Below are 21,242 nucleotides of genomic sequence, written 5' to 3'. Positions count from 1 at the left end.
CAGAGATCTCCTTTTGAGACCTGTTTTGGTTTCACACCAAGGTCTCCCTTGGATTTTGTCTTTGGTAAAGACATAGCAGTTGATGGACATAGTGATGTGGAAAAGGCAACCAAGTTCATTGAACAAATCCAAGAGATTCACCAGGTAGTACAGGAACAACTGGAAAAGAGCCAAACCAAATACAAGGCAAGGCATGACAAGCATTGGATGGAGCATAGTTTCCAAGTTGGTGATCAAGTCTGGCTGTATATCAGCAAAGACAGAATGCAAGATGAAGGTAAAAAGCTAAAGCCGATAAGGTATAGACCTTTCAAGATACTTGAGAAAATTAGTGAGAATGCTTTTCGCCTTGATTTACCATCTTACATGCACATCTACTTAGTCATTAATGCAGACAGCTTGAGACTATTTGAACCTTCATTAATTGAAGATCCCAAAGAGCAGAGTCAATTGCCTTCTATTGATGATCTATTGCCTAAATATCTCAATGAATTGCAGGAAGACACAGTTCTGGACAGGAAGGTGAGGACAACACACAGGGGAGATGTTGAGTACCTCAGGAATGGACTCAAGGGTTCAAATCCAAGCAGTGCAAAATGGATAGAGATTGGACAAGTGAGACAACTATACCCTCACTTAGTCGATGCTTGAAAACCAACTTTTGGTGGTCCAAAATCTTTTTCAGTGGGAATGGAGTGATCTAAATTGGATCCTTAAACACTCTTAAAGTTCCCTGAACTCTGTAAAACTCATCCCACAGTTTCAAAGTATTATGGATGTTGAAGATTATAAAAAATAACCTCTGAACAATGGAAATTTGTGGTCAGCACGGAACACCGAGGACCCTCGATTAAAGGGCGCAGATCGTTGGCCCATGGTGACTGTGCATTGGCACAAATTGACAAATGGGAGGTCAAGTCCAAAAACAGAGGCAGTTTCTGATACACGATCGTGTATCGCAGGGCGTCCCCCCCCAGTGAAGGAAAGCCCCCAAGCGCTCAGTCACGAGGAAAAGCATAAAACCGTATGGAAATCACCAATTCCATCAGAAGGTGGGTTCTGCGCTAAAACTGGCAGGATATTAGAAGGAATTCACGCGGTAAGTGGGTTCGACTGAGTCCTGCCCGATGCCATACACTGGGTGACACGCGTCCAATGGATGAGAGAGAAAATCGCTCACATCGTGTGGGTAAAGGTCATGCTACTTCACCGCGTGATATGGACGGAGACCGTAGGAATTGGAAGCTCCATATCAACGGCCGATAAATGATTCGATGGATGATCGGATTCGACGGGGAAATAGGCTGAGTCATATAAAATTTGAGGTCCGGCATGACCGATGAGTTGGCAGAGGAATCAGTTTTGCGGGAAATCTTGAAGCAACGGAAATAATGACCTTTCAAAGAGGACTGACACTCAGTTCGTGAGGAAACAAGTGGCCACCTCTTTGTGAAGCGTTACACAGTGATGATGACGTAGAGTAGGGGAATTCAAGCGGGTAGAGGCAGGAGATCCAGACAGTCGGGAAGCGGAAACGAACAGTCAGGGAGTAGATTGGCTTTAAGCCATGAATAGATAGAGAGCAAAGAGAACGAGGAAACGAGGTAGAGAAAGAGAAGAAAAAAGTCAAAAGGCAAGAAAGAAGTGAATTGCAGAGAACAGAGAAGCTGAGCTTACTTGCAGAGTAAAGGCAGCATCGAGCAAACAGAGACAGAGAGAGTTTGAGAGTCTGTGAACTCCAGAGAAGGCTTGAGAGGTTCAAGCAACTCTTCTGTGTATACCTGTCAGGTATTGAGTACCAAATTGGACTCATACCACTGAGACCAGTTGAGGTCGAGATTCAGTAAGGGGAGTCTGTGTACTCTAGAGACTTGGGGAATCCAAGTACCATCCTACTGATCATCCTCTATTCCGTGAGACTCAATTTGAGCTCACTATTGTAAAAACTCTACTTTAAGACACAATAGAAAGGCCACCATTGAAGGCTGGACCAGGAGACGTAGCCCAGGAGGATTGGGTGAACTCCTTATTAAGCTTGTTGTGTTTTATGTGTTTGCTTACTGTGTTTCTCTTACTGTTTCAGTGTCTGTGTATTTCACAATCTTATCGATCCGTTGCATAAAATAACATAGGCACACCCCAACACTTGAGTCTGTAATACCTTCATTATTTCTCTGAGGTCATCTATGAGTGATTTCAGATCAACAGTTGTGTCTATCGCAAACTCGATGATAAACCATCCTATTATTCAATCCAAATGTGATCTATTGCTGATGTGATTTTATCTTCAGATGCTTCTAGCCTGTGCACCAACTTTGGAGTCCACGCGATGGGTCGATCCAATCTGCACCTTCCCAGACTGTTAGCTAGCCTTGTGATCCACTCATACAGCTCTGTCGAGAAGGACATGAAGAAGATCTTGTGGATTTTGATGTATATGTAGCGATCCAGCCACTTTTCCTCAGATATCTGTGGATTTCTGTTTTCCTATACCACGAACTCGTGAAGCTTCTGATCCAACCAATCTTCAAGTTCTTTCTTCATAGGGTTCCAGTGTTCTGACATCAGACATCCCTTAGGCAGATCCCGGTCCCGGCAACAGAACCATTTGTTGGCTTATTGGGGCCTAACCCAGGTTCGGAAGAGTTATTAGCCAAACAAATCCTACACTATCGGCCCTTTCAGAAATAGTTCACGGAGCGCGGACTAAAGTCTCACTCGAGGTAGTAGGGGAGGGTGTTGTAACTAGGTTTCTGCACCCTTGGGATGTCTTGATCTGTTCTGGAGGGGTCGCGAACTGATCTGCACCCTTACACCACTTTGCACGGTTATCGTGTTTCGTGTAGATCCTCACCGATGCGCTTTTTTTATTATGAGTTTATTATAGATCTAATCTACTTCTTAAGGTATCTAAGAACACATTTAACAACATCAACCAGTGCGCACAATCATAAATATGCATAAATCCTGAACATAAGCAACAGATCGGTTCTTAATAAAGCACACAATGATTTAGAAACTCTTATCTTTATTTATCTCCTTCTCAGTACAACCGAGTCCGCCCTGCGCACTCAGCTACAGGGGTCTGTGCACATAGCTGCGGACTCTACCAGGCCTCTGCACACACAGCTGCAGAGCCTCTATCTATCTACCAACACCCTTGACTCGGACTTACAGACGCAGAGAGAATATTGCCTTCATAAACCCATAACATTAAGATCCAAAACTAAAACTGACTTCTAACCTTAGAGCCTTGCTCTATTTATACATTCCCATGGTCCACGGACCATGGGCAGGCTGACTCACTTTCTATTTTCTTACATTATTTCTGGAGCCTTTACCATACTATTACCCAAAATTGCAGACTTTAAGCCCAAAAACCATTACGCGAGGCCTCCACTACCCAACAATATGTCACCCCATGTGAGCTCCATTACCTTGTCAATATAACAAGTAGTATCACCATATACATGAAATTTCTAAGGGTTTTTCACGACTCCCTCTATGATGCTTTCCACCTCGCCAGAGCTTTTATCAGATCCTCTTATGACAAGTGGAATCGTCTCCCTAGAAGAGGATGATATATTGAGAAAATCTAAGTCAATTGTATATGGAACATCGAAGATATTCATTGGCAAAACAATATGTTAGATTATGTCAATGTTAACCACTAATTGCAAATGAAAATATAAAGGTCTAGGTATTTCTTTGGGATGGTAGGGTCTAGCGGTGTGTGTGCTTGTTTGGAATAAGTATCCTCTGCAAGTCACAAGTTCAAAATATAGAGTAAGTCACATTTTTTAGTTGTAGTTCCACTGAGGACTGCAGCTATGATTTGCGAGCTAAGGAAGTGGGAAGGTTTGGTCTAGTCGCAAGTTTCCTTTACAACATTGGTCGCATTTCTAGACTACATTATCGATGGATATTTTGAGTACCATTTTCAACCTAAACCGAGTAGAAACTTAGAGTTTTAGCACAGGTCACACTCCAAGACATTAGTCTTGGTGTAAACAAAAATGTGATTTGCGACTATAGGGATATAGATGCGATCTGCGACTTAATCCTACTCGCAATTTGAAGTTACAATGCAAGTCACATGTTTGGATTATAGTCTCAATGAGAACTAAACATGTGACTAACGATCAAGGGAGAAGGGAGCACAAGCTTAGTCGCAAATATAGATTGTAGCTTCATTACACAATATGAATGTGATTTGTGATTACAGGGTGGAAAATCCTCACATTAGTTCCAAATTCAAGTTCCAATATCCCTGGGATTTGAAGGTGCGTTATGTGACCCTAGTCGCTCAACTTGCAATAAATGGAAGAGGATTGTTTTTCCATGAAAAATTTTCAAGTAAGGCACAAGGCTTCAAATGCATTGAAAAAAGGAGTTACGCCAAAAAACCAAGTACAAATATTTTTAAAGAAATTCATATAGTTTTAAAGCATGTCTCCTACAATGGAATTGGCCAATATATCATAGTAGTAAACCCAAAAAATAAGTGTAATCCCCTTCAAGCGAATCTACATAGTTTTCAAGCCATAAAATTATGCAATACTAGCCATTAATGAATATAATAACTTGGGTGGCTCAATATAGCAATCAAAAGAAATTTAAAAGAGATTTAGTGTGAACCTAGGGTAAAAATACTTAGCATAAAAATGCTAGGTGAAATTTAAAAAGCAAAAAGAACCAAGTTTGGAAATTAGGAAGCAAATCGATGATTATTCGGGAGTGTAGTTTAGATAGTCAGTGGCGAAGGTGAATGATAAATTTTTATGGTTAGATGCAGAGGTAATAAGAAGAAATACACGCTAGAGGAGGATAAGAATGGAGGTCTATGGGAAGCAATTCAATCAACACCTGACAAGTAAAAATAAAATTAATGATTACAAAGGAAATACCTTGCTTACCAGTAGGTCACGATCACAGTTTGTATCCAGAGAAGAGGTCTACTCATCTAGAACTAGAGGCAAAATTAAATACAAAGGAGAAATGCCTTTGATATATAAGTGATGACATGTGCTAGAGAGGTTGTGTTTTGGAAGTGCAAGTTGTCTCTCTCGCATGTTCTAGAGATAAAACCAGTTGTATGTCACACTTCTAGAGTGTATTGATAATTCATTGTAAAATAAAATGTGATTTGCGACTAGAGGAAATGAATTGCTTATAATAAGTCACATTTCACACTTTCAGAGGTTAGGGAAACTAGCACTGTAATTTGCAATTGTAAATTGCAGGTATAGAAGAAAAGCAGAAGTTTTAAATATTTAATGCTATGTTAATTAGGATGCAGTGGAAACATAACTATATCAAAGGATGAGACAAACCCTAACAAAACCTAGGAAAATGTGCGAAAAGAAGTTGAGTAAAGGTGTTATGCAACCAGATCATAAAACAAAACAAAAAATATAGATCAATGACTTGAAAATTATCCTCTTCGCAGGGGTAACCTCCTTTACATCGCATACATGAACAATTCTTAGATGATACAAATGAAAAAACCTCCTTGGTATTTATAGGAGTCTAAGGAGTCACAATATAATCAGAGCCTACATAACAATAATAATGTAAGGGCACAATAATAACAATAGTGGGCTTTCATGGAGCACAATAAGAACAATATGAGGGCTACATGGGAACAACAATAACAATAGGGGACTACACTAACAATAATAATAAGGGAGCTACACTAGTATTATAGGGACCTAACATGCCCCTCTCCTTCGAAAAAAGTGTTGTCCTCAATGCTTGAGTAGTTATGGATGCTTCTGTATAAAATTCTCATCCTCCCATGTGGAATCTTTAGAGGGTGATTTATTCCACTTAATGAGATACTATGAAATTAATACATTCTATAATTGTCAGGTTCTTGTTTTCATGACTGCTTTAGGCTCCGCTATGATTTTTCCTTCTTCGTCAAGTTATGACAATATTGTTTGAACTAGGAGCTTTCCACCGATAACGTTCCTTAAGCATGAAACATGGAAAACTGGGTGTACTCAGGAAGATGAAGGCAACTCGAATTTGTATGCCATAGTACCAATATTTTGCAACACCTTGTAAGGACCATAGTAAATGGGTGATAATTTACTATCCTTCTTAGCTTACTTGAGGGACATTTGTTTGTATGGTTGTAGCTGTAAAAATACCCAGTCACCTACATCAAAACTTCTTTCACTGTGACGCTGATCTACCTATTGTTTCAATCGATTCTATGCTAGAGTGAGGTTACCCTTTAAGAGTTGGAGAACTTTTTGTTGATGCTCGATCTGATCTTCCATTGCTTAAACCTTAGAATTTTCTCTTAAAGATGATGTGACAGATGATGGATGATATCCATAAAGTGCCATAAATGGGATCATTTTTGCTACAGTATGGAAGGAAGTGTTATACTAGGATTCAACCAGAGGTAACCATTTGACTCATTTTATTTGTCTATAAGATAAAAAACAACGAAGTTATCCTTCCAAACATTTGTTCACCATCTCAGTTTTCCCATCATATTGAGGATGATAATATGAATTATGAGCTAATTGAGTACCAATACAAGAAAATAATTCCGTCCAAAAATTTCCAGTGAAATTGGGATATCTGTCACTTACAATAATCTTTGGGTTTCCATGTAGATTTTGAATTGTTTCCATAAATGCAGTAGCAAATGTACTAGATTTAAAAGGATGAGATAATGCACAAAAGTGTGCATATATGGTAACTCTATCAACTACCACCATGATGACACTCTTTCCTTCAGACTTGGGTAAACCTGTGATAAAATCCATTGATACCTCCTCCCAATGCTGACTTGGAATGACTAAAGGTTATAACAGACTTGTGGTCTTAATTGTATCAACTTTATTTTGCTGGAAAACCAAACATTCTACCACAAAATTTTGAATATCAAATTTAAGGCCATCCAAAAAAAAATCCTTCTTGATCCTATGGCAAGTTTTTTAAAATTGTGAGTGCCCTTCTAAGGGGGAGGTGTGAAATGCCAAAAGAATATTTTATTTGAGTCGGAAATTCATACAGAGATATAAGCAATCTTTTTAACATAATGAATCATTTTACTAGATAAATGTATCAGATGTATCGAGATCTTTTTTCAACTTTTGAATGATTTTCCACACATCTTCATCATTGTTCCATTCATCCATTGATTCAGTTATTCAATCAAGTTGATAATAGAAATGACATAGAGCAATGCTTCCACATCATCATCCTTTCTTGAGAGTGCATCCACAACAACATTTTTCTCCCCTTTTTTGTAGATGATTTCAAAGTCATAAACCAACATCTTTGTGACCCATATTCACTGATCTTATGAAGATAATATTTGTTCCAAAAAGTATTTAATACTATCATGATGTGTTTTTACCTTGAAGTGTCTTCCCATTATGTAAGGTCACCATTGCTTTAATGCATGTAGTATTGTCAACATTTCCTTCTCATAAATAGGTCTATGTAAATACTTTCCCTTGATTGGACGAATTTCAAAAGGAATGGGTCTTCCTTCTTGCATTAAAACAACAATAATTCCATTTCCCAAGGCATCACATTCGACAATAAAGGTTTTTGTGAAGTCTAGTGCAACTAAGACTGGTGCTTGGCACATTCCTCTTTAAGATGTTCAAAGGCCCTAATTTCTTATGGAGTCCAAGAAAATTCATCTTTCTTTAGTAATTTTGTTAGAGGTGTTGTTATTTTCCCATAATTATTAACAAACTTGCAATAATACCCTATCAACCCAAGAAATCCTTGAAGATGCTTTAGGGTTGTGGGAATTTTCCATTCCTTAATGGATTTAATTTTGTTAGGGTCTACCTTAACACCCTCATGAGATACAATATGATCCAAATATTCCACCTCTTGTACTCCAAAGAAACATTTGGAGCTTTTTTCATATAATTGCTTCTCCTCCAATAGTTTGAGCACCCTATCAATATATTGAACATGGTCCTTCCAAGAGTTGTTGTAGATTAGTGTATCATCAAAAAACACTAACACAAATTTTCTAAGGAAGGGTTTGAAAATATAATTCATCAAACCTTGGAATGTGGAAGGTGCATTAGTAAGGCAAAAAGGCATGACCAAAAATTCATAATGACCTTCATGAGTTCTAAATGTTGTTTTAAGAATGTCTTCAATCTTCATTCTAATTTTATGATATCATGAACGAAGATCCAACATTGTGAAGTAAATTTCTCTATGTAATTCATGAATAACATGAATGGAAAATTTATCTTTAATAGTGAGCTTGTTGATTTCCGTATAATCCGAGCACATATGCCATGATCCATCCTTCTTGTGGACCAATACTACTAGAGCATAGAAAGAAATTTGGCTAGGTTGAATTATATCGGCCTCTAGCATTTTTGCAACCTTACTTTCAAGTTCACTCTTTTAGGCATAGGGATATTTGTAAGGCCTGATGTTTGGAGGAACACTTCCTGGAATCAAGTGAATAAGATGATCATAATAACGAATAGGTGTGAGGCCTTTGGGAGTCTCGAATACCTCAGAATTATTGTCCAAGACTTTTTGGAGATATGGAGAAATATATGATTTCGATGTTTGAACCTGTAGTGAGCATAATTATGCAATTACGACATGTTTTTCTTTCTTAAAAATGTTTTCCATACCATTAAAGAATATTATCTTCCTTCGTTTTCCCACGATACACCTTAATTCAATTTCCTTTCCTTCCCAAAAAAGTTTCAAGAAAAGTTCTTGAAAATTAAAATATATTGTCCCCAAATATCATAACCATTGGACTCCTAATACAACATCAACACCACCCATTGGAATGAAAAGCATTAGACTATTCAATACATATTCCCCAATGGTTACCTTGATGTTATGGCACTTTCCAGAGAAATTTATAGTTCCTCCATTTCCAACCATCACTTGACACTCTAGTGTTGGATATAGAAAGAAATTCAGTTCCTTGGCTATCTTACAAAGAATAAAATTATGGGTACAACCCAAATCAATAAACACTATTACATTTTTCTTCTTGATATATATTTCTATATTGAGAGCTTGAGGAGTGGTAATTCTCGCCAGTGCATTATAAGATATGGTCAGATTCATTTCTTCTTTCTCTTGGGTTGGTTCCTAGTTTATATCCTCTCTTTTTTTATGTTTCTTGTTCCTTTTCTTCCTCCTCTTCACAATCTATGTAACATAATTTCATCTTAACACACTTATGACCTTTACTGTAGTTTCTATCAAAAGTGTAACAAAGCCCTTTTGCTATTTTTTCCTCCAATTACTGTGATTTTAACCTTGTAGGTTGTGGAAGTTTAGGAGCAACAATAATTCCATCTTTATAGTTGTGAGTGGTAGAATTCTTTGTTTCCATAATTTTGCTTTCAATTTTTCTTGCCACTTTGAAAGCCTTCTCCAATGAATCTGGTTCCCAAAGGAAAACCTCATGTTCAATGTTATCCTTTAAAGTCCCTATGAATACATTTACCCATCTGCCTATGGAACATTAGTCAACCTGATATTCAAATTTTGGAAATACTCAATGTGCTTCGCCATTGAACCCTTTTGTTTGAGATTTATCAATTGGCTAAAGAAGGTGTTGGTCTTTGTATCCTCATAATGTGCTATCATTTCCTCCATAAAATTTGACCAAATGATAAGTGGTTTACAAGAACAAAGCCACCAATACCATACAAACTATTTGGGTTTTAAATATAAAGATACAATGCATACCTTTTGTGTTTGTTGCACATAATGTAGATCAAAATATTGCTCCATATGTAGTATCCATGTTACCAAATCCTTGCCATCAAACTTCCTCATATCAATATTTGGAATTTGGTTGGTCTTCAACCCAAATTTAGAGTCTCTAAAATCACAATTAACATTCCTTTTGTTATCATCATGAGTTTCATGGAATACCTTGTTGCTATTAAGAAGCATTTCTTGTAGCAACTTTGTTAAACCTTCCATATCCTCTTTTAGACCATATTTCAAACCTCCCATATCAAATTTTATTTTTTATTCTAAACCATCCATATTAACATTCATCATCGCTTCTAATTCAATTTTTGTTACTCTTTGTGAGAGAGAAATTTGTTTCACTTGGTCTCATAATTATGATATGTTATGTTGCATTTCTTCCTCTTCTTCATGTGTCATAGTAGAGATTTCTGGTTGCTTATTAGGAGTATCCATTTTTTTGTTTCAATGCATATTAGAACCAAATAATGATATCTATGCTTTACTATGCCCTTTGAATTACTTCAGACTAACTTTTCAAGCAAAATTTATGCAAATTTTAAAAATACACACCTATTTTTCTTTCTTTTTAAAGTTTGATATTGAAAATATTGTATTGTTGTAATTTCATACTCCCAAGGTCTGAATTTTTTTCCTGTGATATCACTTTGAGTCTTCTTTCCAAAACCATAAATCAGACGAAGATTGGATTTTTCAAGGTAAAGTTATGCCAAAGATACCACGATGACATGATTATGGACTAGTTGAATAGAGAAAAATTTTATGGGTTTCCATGTGTCACTGTTTCAACCTTAGGCCATGAAATTGATACATGAGAACTAAAGTTCGTGCACTTTCAATCACTTTTTATGGAATTTGAATCTGATGCTTGAAAAAGACGTTATGATGATTTTCCCTAGGTCAATTGTTTGAGACCATATCTCAGCAAAATATAGCGAACCAAGATCTGAAATTTCTACAAAAAAATCACCAAGATTTCATTTCCATGAGGTCACAATTTCAGCTTTTGAATATTTGTAGAAAATAAGTTATAACGAAAATTCCAAGATGACCTATTTGAAGCAACAGAACCCTAGAATCCAAAGCTCTAATACCAATTGTTTTGCAACCAAAAGAAAAGATAGATCAATGACTTGAAAATTAGCCTTTTTGATGGGCAAACCTCCTTTACATCACATAAATGAACAATTCTTGGATGATACAAATGACAAGACCTCCTTGGTATATATAGTAGTCTAAGGGGTCACAATATAATCAGAGTCTACATAAAAATAATAATGTAAGGACACACCAATAACAATAGTGGGCTTTTAGGGGCACAACAATAATAATAGGGGGCTACAGTAACAATAACAATAAGAGGGCGTCATTAATATTATAGGGACCTAACAAAAGGGGGTCTCCAAATTTTGAAATGGTCGACAATTTGGGGTTGTTATAGCAACTAAAACAATTATATATATAAAAATAAATATATTTAAGTGTTTTTAAGGGAAAGTTTATTTTTCCTTGAGGAAATATCTGGGTAGATCCACCTGAAGATATCACTTCCCATTGGCTTATTAACAGAGCCTAACCCCAATGGATTTGAGGAGAATTGACCTCGTGATCTCCCATTAGTGAGGTGATTTTGCGATAGGAACTCAACCAATTATTCTAATCCTCAAGGCTAAGGGAGATTTTATTATACTTAAGATTAATTTTCTTTTTTAATTTATTAAAAACATATTTTTCTAAAATTTCATTGTAACATATCAAACTTCAAACTTAAATTTACTTATCAGAATTTATTTCACAAAAGTTTATTATTATATCTTAATATCCAAAAATCACATTGACTAAGTGTTGTAGCGGCTACAACAACCCTTCAAAATTTTGCCTATGCTTCGATTTTGGAGCCTTCCTTCTTAACCATAGTAGCTCATATCGCACTAATCCAGGTATTCGTCCTTCAACTAAGACTTATCTTATTAGTTTGGCTTGTGTTTTCTTACTTAGTTAATTTTATAACTCACAAGCTGATCTCCTGACTTGGTCCCACAACAGTTCTGGGCTTGCCCCTAGAAAATACATAATTCTTGAGGGAAACTAGCCTTACTGTTGGGAATTGCACAGTCCTGACTGCCAGTGAGACTTGAGCTCAAAAAATGCATAGTCACGAGGGGGCAGCCCAACACTGAGCCCAAAAATTGATCAACCCTCACTGAGCTCGGAAACTACGTAGTACACTGAGATGAAAAGTTTCCCAGTTCCCGAAACCGTGTTGTCTTTCCTAGCAGTCTGCATAGAAAGTTTCCTTGGAAAAATAAAAAAGAAAAAAGTATCCCTAAAAATAGGGATATATTTTTAGTATCCCGAAGGAGGCACTTGCGCCATTTTTAGAAAATTCTGCCAAGTGTCCCTTTTTCCATGATTTTAGGCATGCATATCATAAACCCTAATTTGTCCAAATCTATTTAATTGACACTTATAGATCTCATTTACACATTTTATCTTGGATATCTAGCATTCCCGAGGAGATCAAGGAGCCTTCAATGCGATCATCATCACTTTTTCGGGCGAGTTTTTCTTTTGTCTTCTTTTGCCGTTTTTTCTATTTCTTTTTATTATAAGGCTTGTGTGAGTGTTGTTTCACTTGTTTCTCTACATGGTTGTTGGAATTTTAACTTGTTTTAACTTGTAGAAGTGTTGTTTCAAGTTATAGATTACCTTTCCCAAGTGTTACATTAGTTTTCCTATTTTTGCACTAACGGTCGTCGTTGCAGCAACGCTCCTCACATACTTCATTTTCCTTCCATTTAATCAATTTATGTACTTGTTTCACATGCATACATCTACATTTAGTCAGATCTATACTCAAATTCACACTATCTTTCAGATCTTCTTGTTTTTAACACTCCCTTTGGGCATATCTGGGTTTCCCTTGCTCAGATCTCACCTTGCACTATTTGCACTAGGCAATCTAGAGGCTCAAGCCACTAGCTTGGCCTCTAAAATTGCATAGAGAATAGTTTGAGATAGCTCCAATTTCTCATTGCATAGTGATAGGAGCTAGTCTCCCAGCTTGGCCATTGAGACTGCACAATGCGTAGTCTCTCCCAGGCCTTATCCCAGGCTGAACTGTGCATTATCCAATTCCAGTCATGAGGCTTCCACCTTGGCTACTGGGACTATGCAATGCGCAGTTCCCAAAGTCATTCAGTCTCTGGTGTCAAGTAAAATTGTGCAATCCCTCACATCTAGTCCCCGAATTGTTGCTTGAACTTGTCTTGAAGTTGCTTTTCTTTAAGATGACATTTGATTTCCATGAGTGTCCTCTTTGTCCCATAGGTACATTAGTTGTTGAGCATCTCTCCAATAGTCACAGTTAACATGGCATCTAAGAGAGCTGCATCAAAGGAAATCACCGAGAGTAGCACTCGGAAAGAAATTTAGTAGATATCGATTGATTTACTAGTGTATGCAGATACTTAGTTATTTATTGAGAAAGGAACAACACTGACATGGAAAAAGATCAAAGAAACTTTTGCAAAATAATTTGAGGCATATTTGGAGGACCGACAGGTCTATTTTAGTATCCGACAGTTCGGGTTATACAAGGTTGCATGTAGGTGCCCCACCTTATGATGTGCGGACATCATCAACTAGATTGTCTCACATACCAACAGCAGAAGCTTTCCACCTTCAGGGTAGAAGAAATTTAGCAAATGTATCACTTGCCCGAGCCGATGAAGCACATGGAATCACTCTTCTATGCCACCCATAGCTATGTTAACACAAGAGACATTTTCAAGCACTGGGTGAAAGAGCCATCAAAGTTTTAGAAGACACCTACCCATGTTTACAAGGCAAATTCCCTCAGGAAGGCTTAATAGTTCTTGATCATCTTTTCCTACATAATATATGGTCTGGAGAGCACATAAACCTTTCCTGAAGGGTGGGAAGTCTTACTAGACCAATTGGTGAATGATGGAAGGCCATTCAACTGATCAGATCTGTTGTCTCAACAGTCGAAGTCCCATGTAGCTAAGGCTCTGAATCTGCCCAAGAATGAGCAAGCAAGGTTCTATATGTCTGCATACTTACTAGATGCAATCTGTGCACAAAAACAGTTCCCTAGCATGAACTAGACATGGACACCACAAGAGACTACCATGAACATCTATTGTAAGTTTCTTTCTGACTACAGTTATTGAGGAGTGATGGAAAGGCTAACTAACCACTTTATCATCCCACTATAAAAGCTTATATTTGAGAAAGATCCACCTTGCATGTCAGGAGAATCAATGGAGGCGATAATATACATTGCAGATTGGTATGCCTCACTAAGTGGCACCTTCATGAGAGTGTTTGGCAGAGAGAATCCTCGACATGGCTTACCAAGGTATGCCACTAACAAACTGATCATGTAAGAGGTATAATATCACCCCTCTATAGGGTTGTCAGCAAGACTGCATAGGAAGAAGAAAGCGCCATTGCCCACTCTTCCTTTGCGGATAAGATTATACGAGATTAAGAGCTTGAAAGATGCAGATGTCGAGGCTAAGGATATAGTGAAATTTGAGTTCGGAACCAAGGACTTTAATTTGTATGATCCCCACAGTATTTACAAGGACCACTGTATGAGAGTTCACTTTCTATGGATCAACGGGGCTTTTCATTGGCCAACGAAGGATGCTTGGAGGTACTGCTATAATTCCTCCAGACTCAATGAGCCAGTCAATACAGAAAGGAATTTGAAGGTTGCTCCATAGAAAGCAACAACAACAACAACAAAGGCAGAAATATTGTGCAGGACAGGGAAAAGAGGAATATTGTTGACAATCAAGAGGGAGAGAAAAGCTGCAAAATGAAGGCAAATCCTATCCTCGCGAAGGCAGCTTTGGCAGTGGAAGAAAATAGGGAGCAAAGGATAAAGAGAGAAGAGCGAAGGAAGAGAGAAAAGCAGAGGAAGAGAGAAAAGAAGAATTTTCGGGAAGTAGAACTAAAGTTGCAGGAGACAGAGAAGGAGCTGGAGGAAGAACAAGAGTTGAGGAGGAGAGAAGAGAAGAGAAGTAGAAGCAAGAAGAAGAACAAAGGCAAGGCACGATGATAGAGGAAAAAATGTTGATACAGGTTGAAGAAACAGAAAAACCAACAGCAGAGGAGGAAGGTGAAAAAATGCAGGATCGGAAGCTTGCTCAATAGATTGAGAAATTGATTGAAGTGACAGACATGGGGTTGGAACAGGAGACACAACATGAAGATGTTGACCTGATGCTAAGAGCACCACATTTCATCCCTCAGTCTCCACCACCTCTAGTAGTAGAGCTAGCCTTGAGAGAGCAAGGAGATGTTGTTCTCCTTGATGATGATCCAGTAATGGATGTGTATGATATACCATTCGATAAGTTCTAGAAAAGGATTGTATAAGAATGAAGGAAGCACTTTTCGAATGATCACGCATCACCTACATTCATCAAAGAAAGGGTGATAGTGTTGGACACCAGGAAGAATCCAACTGCCATTGCGGAAGCCAGCTTGGCCTATGCAGGAGCTATAAGATAAAATGTTCAGTATCCAATGACCAAGACTGAGAAACTAGCAATGAAATTGCAGGCTGCCAAGCAAGAGGTAGAACAACTCCGAGAAACAGCACAGAATGCAGTTTCCACTATGAGGACAATGATGCTTGCTGAAGTTTTAGCACTTGGAGAAACCATTCGGAAGCTCTATGAAAAAATTGTCACCGTGCATAAAGCAATTGTTCGTTTGCATGGCCTACAACAACGGAGCAAAAATTTTGTTCAAACTCTTAAAAAAATACATGTAGCCATCACCCATGTACAAGAGTGGACAATGAGGTACAAAGGGGCCCCACATGACTTTGTGAAGAAGATGAATACACAAGCAGAGTTGGAGAAATCAAAGTTTCAAATGTTGATCCAGAACAACGATCATCTCACCTCATTCATTGGAAGCACACATGCCTCATATGTGCAGTTGTACAGTAGTTTGGATGTATTGGTGAGAAAACACCATATCTCGTTAATTGGTTCCCTCACCGATGCTAAACCCAAGAACCAGGTCTGCCTGGAGATAGATGAGTACTTGGCGCAGCTGAGATGAGAAGACACCAAGGAAGACTTAGAGCTGAATGCACACAACATGCAAAAGTTCATCATTGGCCCTGTCAAGGTCAAGACAACATTTCTCATGCTTCAAAATGAGTTGGACACAGGTTCCAAGACAGTGTACCCAGATTGCCATGGAGGCTAGAGTCTGCTTCCAAAAAGACATCGTTAAGTAGTTTGGGGACACCATCACACAGTACCAATCTTGGAACCAATACGTGACCGAGAAACATCAATTGGAGGTTGTCGAGCTAGACTTTCCCCAAACTTTGGAATCATAGTGTTGTGTCTTGTCAGGTTGTCTCTGCCCTATTTTTTCTTATATGGGTACATGTGGAAAATGTAATATTATTTGTAATTATGTTGTAAGTGAAATTCCAAGTGTCGATATTGGAATATGCAAAGTCGCCATGTAATGTAATGTGTTATTTGGTGAAGAAGTTGAAGAGTCATGAGGGTAGTCCAAAGGTCACAAAGGGGAGTTGAAGATCAGCCCCCTCTTGTTATAAATAAAACCTCATAACTCATGTAAAGTGATTTTGGGAGCTAAAATTTTGGCTAGGCCTAGGATTAGAAAAGGCTTGGGAGTATTTTGAAGAGCCTTGGTTTCTCCATAGCATAGAGTGAATATACTTCTTTGGAGGAGCAAGTGTTCTTGACTGTAATGTTCCACTATTGGGGATAGTGGTCGTCAATGGTGTATGTATGGATGGAACTTTCACTTATAGTAATAAAATCAGAGCCATCACAATTTCATGCATATGTTGTTAATATAGTAGGACTATTCTTGTTGTATTGGAAATGTATGTTATTTAACTTATGCATATTCTTATGAACTATTTTGTTTTCATTTGTACGAATCCTATTGAATGCATGTTGTTGGATTAACTCACCACTTTAACTTGGATGGTTATTCCACGTCTTAGCTTGTGATGTCATTTTTATCGTGTGTTCCTTTTAAGATGTGTACTATTACAAGCTTCCAAGAGGCACACTTCCTTTTCTCTTCGTGTGTTGGAACCTTCATGCATCGCACTTGACTCTTCATAGGGTCACAAACTTGCTCTCACCGAAAGTTATTATACTTTCCTCTGCGCATTTCCACGGTCAAGGCATTACATTACCACCCACTACTGAGACTCCTACTCCAAATGGTGTGAGGTCTATTTGGGACTTCATATCGGGGAGTTCCCCTGAATGTTGGCAAGTCCAACACTAAGGTAAACCTAGGCCGAGACCAACTTATTTAGCCTAGAATATTACATTGATAGATATCAATGACATTCCTATATAGATATAATGGATTTGTAAAATAGAAGAAATAGTACTAGTGGCTTATATGATAGCATAAATGCGGGTTCGATTCCTGCTGGTCCAAGTTGACTTGTCTTTATTTCCATGCTCTTAATCATGTTATGGTTATAGTCATACCGATTTTGTCCAATGGATGTCAAATATTCTACCAGGTATGAAATGGATTATCAATCACTAAAATGTAAAAGAACTCATTATTTGTCACTATCTTTGTAGCATACTCGTAATATAGTGGTGAATCAAAACTATGAAAATTGTTGATGGTGTGTGAGGTGATGGTTTTAATTAAATCCATGAAAAACCATGTAAAATATTGATGGTGTGGGAGGTGATGGTTTTAATTAAATCCATGAAAAACCATGTGGCTACTTATTTGATTGTGTGAATATTTGTTAATTAAATATATTTTCATTATGCAAGAAGATATTCTTGGTAAAAAGCAAAATTTTTATTTTTATTTTATTTATTTATTTATTTATTTTTAATTAATTAATTAATTAATTAATTATTATTATTATTATTATTTTCCACAGGAAAAAATCGGTAACTTTTTATTTAAAAAATGAAAAGTTACACAAGCAGATGCATTGAAGCATTTCCATAAGATGCCCATTGGGCTCGAGTGCTTTCGCACCCCATGCAACGTTACAGCACTAACGTGCATTAAGAAGAAGAAAAAGAGAAAGAGAGAAGTAGGGAGAAAGAGGCAGAAAAAACTGAATTCTGGTAGTGAGTAATGGACTCACCCTTCAAGTTTTTCTCCCCTTTTTCTTTTCGACCTTACGCCACTCTCGTTGACTGGGATCAATCGAAGCTATGACTAACTGTGTTTCTGCTTTCTGTGAGGTTGTTTCCTTGTCTGAGTCTGAAGTATCTGAGTGATGATGCCGTTTGATCCCTCCCGTGCTCAGATCCTCGCTTGCCTTCTTTGCCTGATTTGAGTGGAACTGTGAAGCCTTGTTGTCTGATATGGTTTCCTTCTGAGTCTCCATTTCTTGAGAAACCTCGGCATTCTCTACGGGGATATCTTCCTCTTCTGCTTCTGATTCTTCGTCTTCTGAGTCAGGGGGGGGAAATTGACATCCTTTCCTCTGCTTCTTTTTACTGTTTACTTTCTTGGCTTTTGGACATGTGCTTTGCAAGTGTCCTGTCAGCCTACAGAGCCTACATCTGAAAGCAGTGTTTTCATAGTCTAGTGCTTGCAGCCAATTTTGTTGTTTGTAGATCAGCCTTATGTTGTCCGGCAGCCCTTTACTTAGATCTACTTCCACACAAATGCGTGCAAAAGTGTAGACCCTTTCATCAATCCTTTCCAGATCTGTTTTGATATATTTCCCTATGCTGTTCCCAATATCTTCCAATACTCGTTCACTCCAAAAGTGAAGGGGAAGGTTGTATAGGCAAACCCAGACCGGCACTTTGGATACAGTCATTTTGTTTGGATCGAAATCTGGAAACCATGGGGTCATAAACAGCCCCGATGTTCCCCAAAACCAAGGCCCAGCACTGATGATTGTATCTCTGACTTCCTTGGATGCAAATCTAACTATAAAAAACCCCTTGGAGCATAAATGTATATCGCATTCCATGGTCCAACTGGTAAAGATCCAGTGAAATAGATCCATTGGTTTTGGCCAAAAACTGTTAAAACGGCAGATTAGGGCCTGCGTTTCATAGGACTTAACAAAATCATCAAGCCCTGTAGAATCAAAGTTAAGCGCTGGAATTTACCCTAACTGATCTACTAAGTATGGCCTAGGTGTATATCCGCCTTGTTCTAGAGAGGACCCTGAGTCTCTGTTACCCTGTAAAATATTTTTGCATGAGGAAGCTCCCTTGGGTTGATGCTGAGGTGCTTTCTTTTTTTCCTTGTCTCCTCCTGAGGAGCTTGGCTGTCCCTGAGGCAAAGCCCCTCCTCTCAGCCTAAGGTTTAAAACAATGATTGTTCCTGGACTAATCTCATAGCTTTCCAGGGTTCTACTATCCTAAAGGGACGACCTTCCACTGACCAAATGATGGATCCGAGCTGGGTATCCCGTCACTGCCCATATTTGTTGTTTCAGCTGCCAGATGGTGCTTTCTGCATGTACCCACACTAAACAAGTTTTCCCCTCGGGGGTTTTAATAAAAATCTGAAAACGAGTTGTTGTTACCTATAGCCTGGGTTTTCACTGAGTTCCTAATTCGCCTAAACCGGTGTCATGGCTAATTTTCGTGTGCTCTGGCTGTAAACAATCTTCCAGATCTTGCCTCGTATTGGGTCGCTTTTCCTTTTGCATGTCTAGATATACAAACCCTCTGCTCGATCTATGCTTGTTGCCACTGATCTGCTGCCTGGACTCTGGCTGTTCTCAAATATTTGCCAGATTGGGTAGATCCAAGCCGGATCTGCAATATTTGGGCCAATGCATTAAGAGAGGGAGCAGATCTGCAACATGCAGTCCCCCTTCTTTGATTGCAACGGCCGAACCAGTATGAAAACTTGCATATCCTAACCCTGCCGCATCCTGGATTTCTTTTCTTCTTTCCTTCCTGCCATTGCTCCGCGCATTCTGGGTATGGCACGACCTGGCCTCTAAACGCATTGCGGCATGATGGTTGCGTGGCTCCAAACTGGAGTTGGGCACATCGGTTCTCTGCAGCCCGAGAACCTCCTCGTATATCCGCGCAAGGCGATGGGCTTCTATTTTTGACCTCGCCGCGTGGTCCATTTGGGTTCCTGCTCTAACATACTACCAGTCAGGATCATATGGAGCGAGTTCCTTGAAAGTGGCTGTCTTTACAAGGTCCGTCCAGTGTGGAAGCTCAATCTTGCCGGATCGTTTAAGATGTGCAACATAAGCTGTCACGAACTCGTGGGGGGAGACATCTTTGACTGTACACGCCGTCGCCATGGCTCGAACCTGCAAACTCTAGGGTTTCTCCCCGCAGATCAAAAGTTCTCCTTCTTTGAATTTCCTTATTATTATTATTATTATTATTTATTTTATTATTATTATTATTATTTTTATTTTTTTATTTTATTTTTTTTTCTCTCTGAATAAGACTACTCCTATATTGATACAAAATATTTTTACAAAGAGGCAGCGGCCTCAAGAGGTCTAGCCTTGGAAGGCGGCTTACTCACATCACAATTCTGAAAATTGACTCAAGAAAAACTAGCAGAAGACTGACTAGAACCCGGACCATGACTGGTACATATAGATAGGAACCACATTGTCCAAAAAAGTAGACTAACCGGAGTACCAAAATTGCTTGACTGAGCTGATACATATGACCCAAACTAAAAATTTAGTCAAGAAACAACTAAACCTTTAGCCTTGAACAGACACAGAAACTGCAACAGAGAACGACAACCTGATTATGCATCTTGAGCAGTGGAAGGCACTTCTTCCACAATCCAACATCTAAAATTGGAGGAATCATCATCGTCTAAGGGATGGCCCTCTTCTCTTGGCGAACCACCTTCAATCGGAACACTTGGACGCACCAGAGTTGGCTTATCCTGGCAGACAGAACAACTTGGGACTTTGTTCTGTTGGCTATGATACTGAGAGGTACCTGGCAACTCTTCCACCCTCGGCTCCGTAGTCGCATTTGGAGTTGCCGACACCAAGCCAACTGCGCCTTCGCTTAGCTAAATAGTAATCGAAGCAATGAAAGAGTGATTGCTAAGAGTGTAGGGGATTTGAAAGTGGGCAGTATGAGCGTGAGAATGGAGGGAGTTCGACAGTAAGGCCTGGTTCCCCCGACCTCGACCACGACCTCGCCTGGTGGCTGGATGGCTTTCTGTGCCGAAACCTGATGAGCAAGAAGAAGTATCCGAGGAAGAGGAAGATGCCTGGTGAATGGGTCGACCATGGGAGCCTCCCCTTCTGCAGCCCATTCTTTGGCGCAGAATAGGCATGCTGATCAGAACAAAAGGAACAGTGCAAGCAACAAATCTTTGCGGACCAAGAGAGATTGGAAGGGGGAGAGTAATCACGCTCGAAGGAGACCCAAAAAAGCAGGAGGACAAATGACAAATGAAAATGCTGGTAGGACTTTGGAAAACCAGGA

This window comes from Pinus tabuliformis, chromosome 1_2 (assembly GCF_031772625.1).
Source record: "Pinus tabuliformis cultivar Carrire ecotype Pingquan chromosome 1_2, CPIR1, whole genome shotgun sequence".
NCBI lineage: Eukaryota > Viridiplantae > Streptophyta > Pinopsida > Pinales > Pinaceae > Pinus > Pinus tabuliformis.
The sequence above is the reverse complement of the archived record's forward strand: the minus strand, read 5'-3'. Positions refer to the sequence as shown.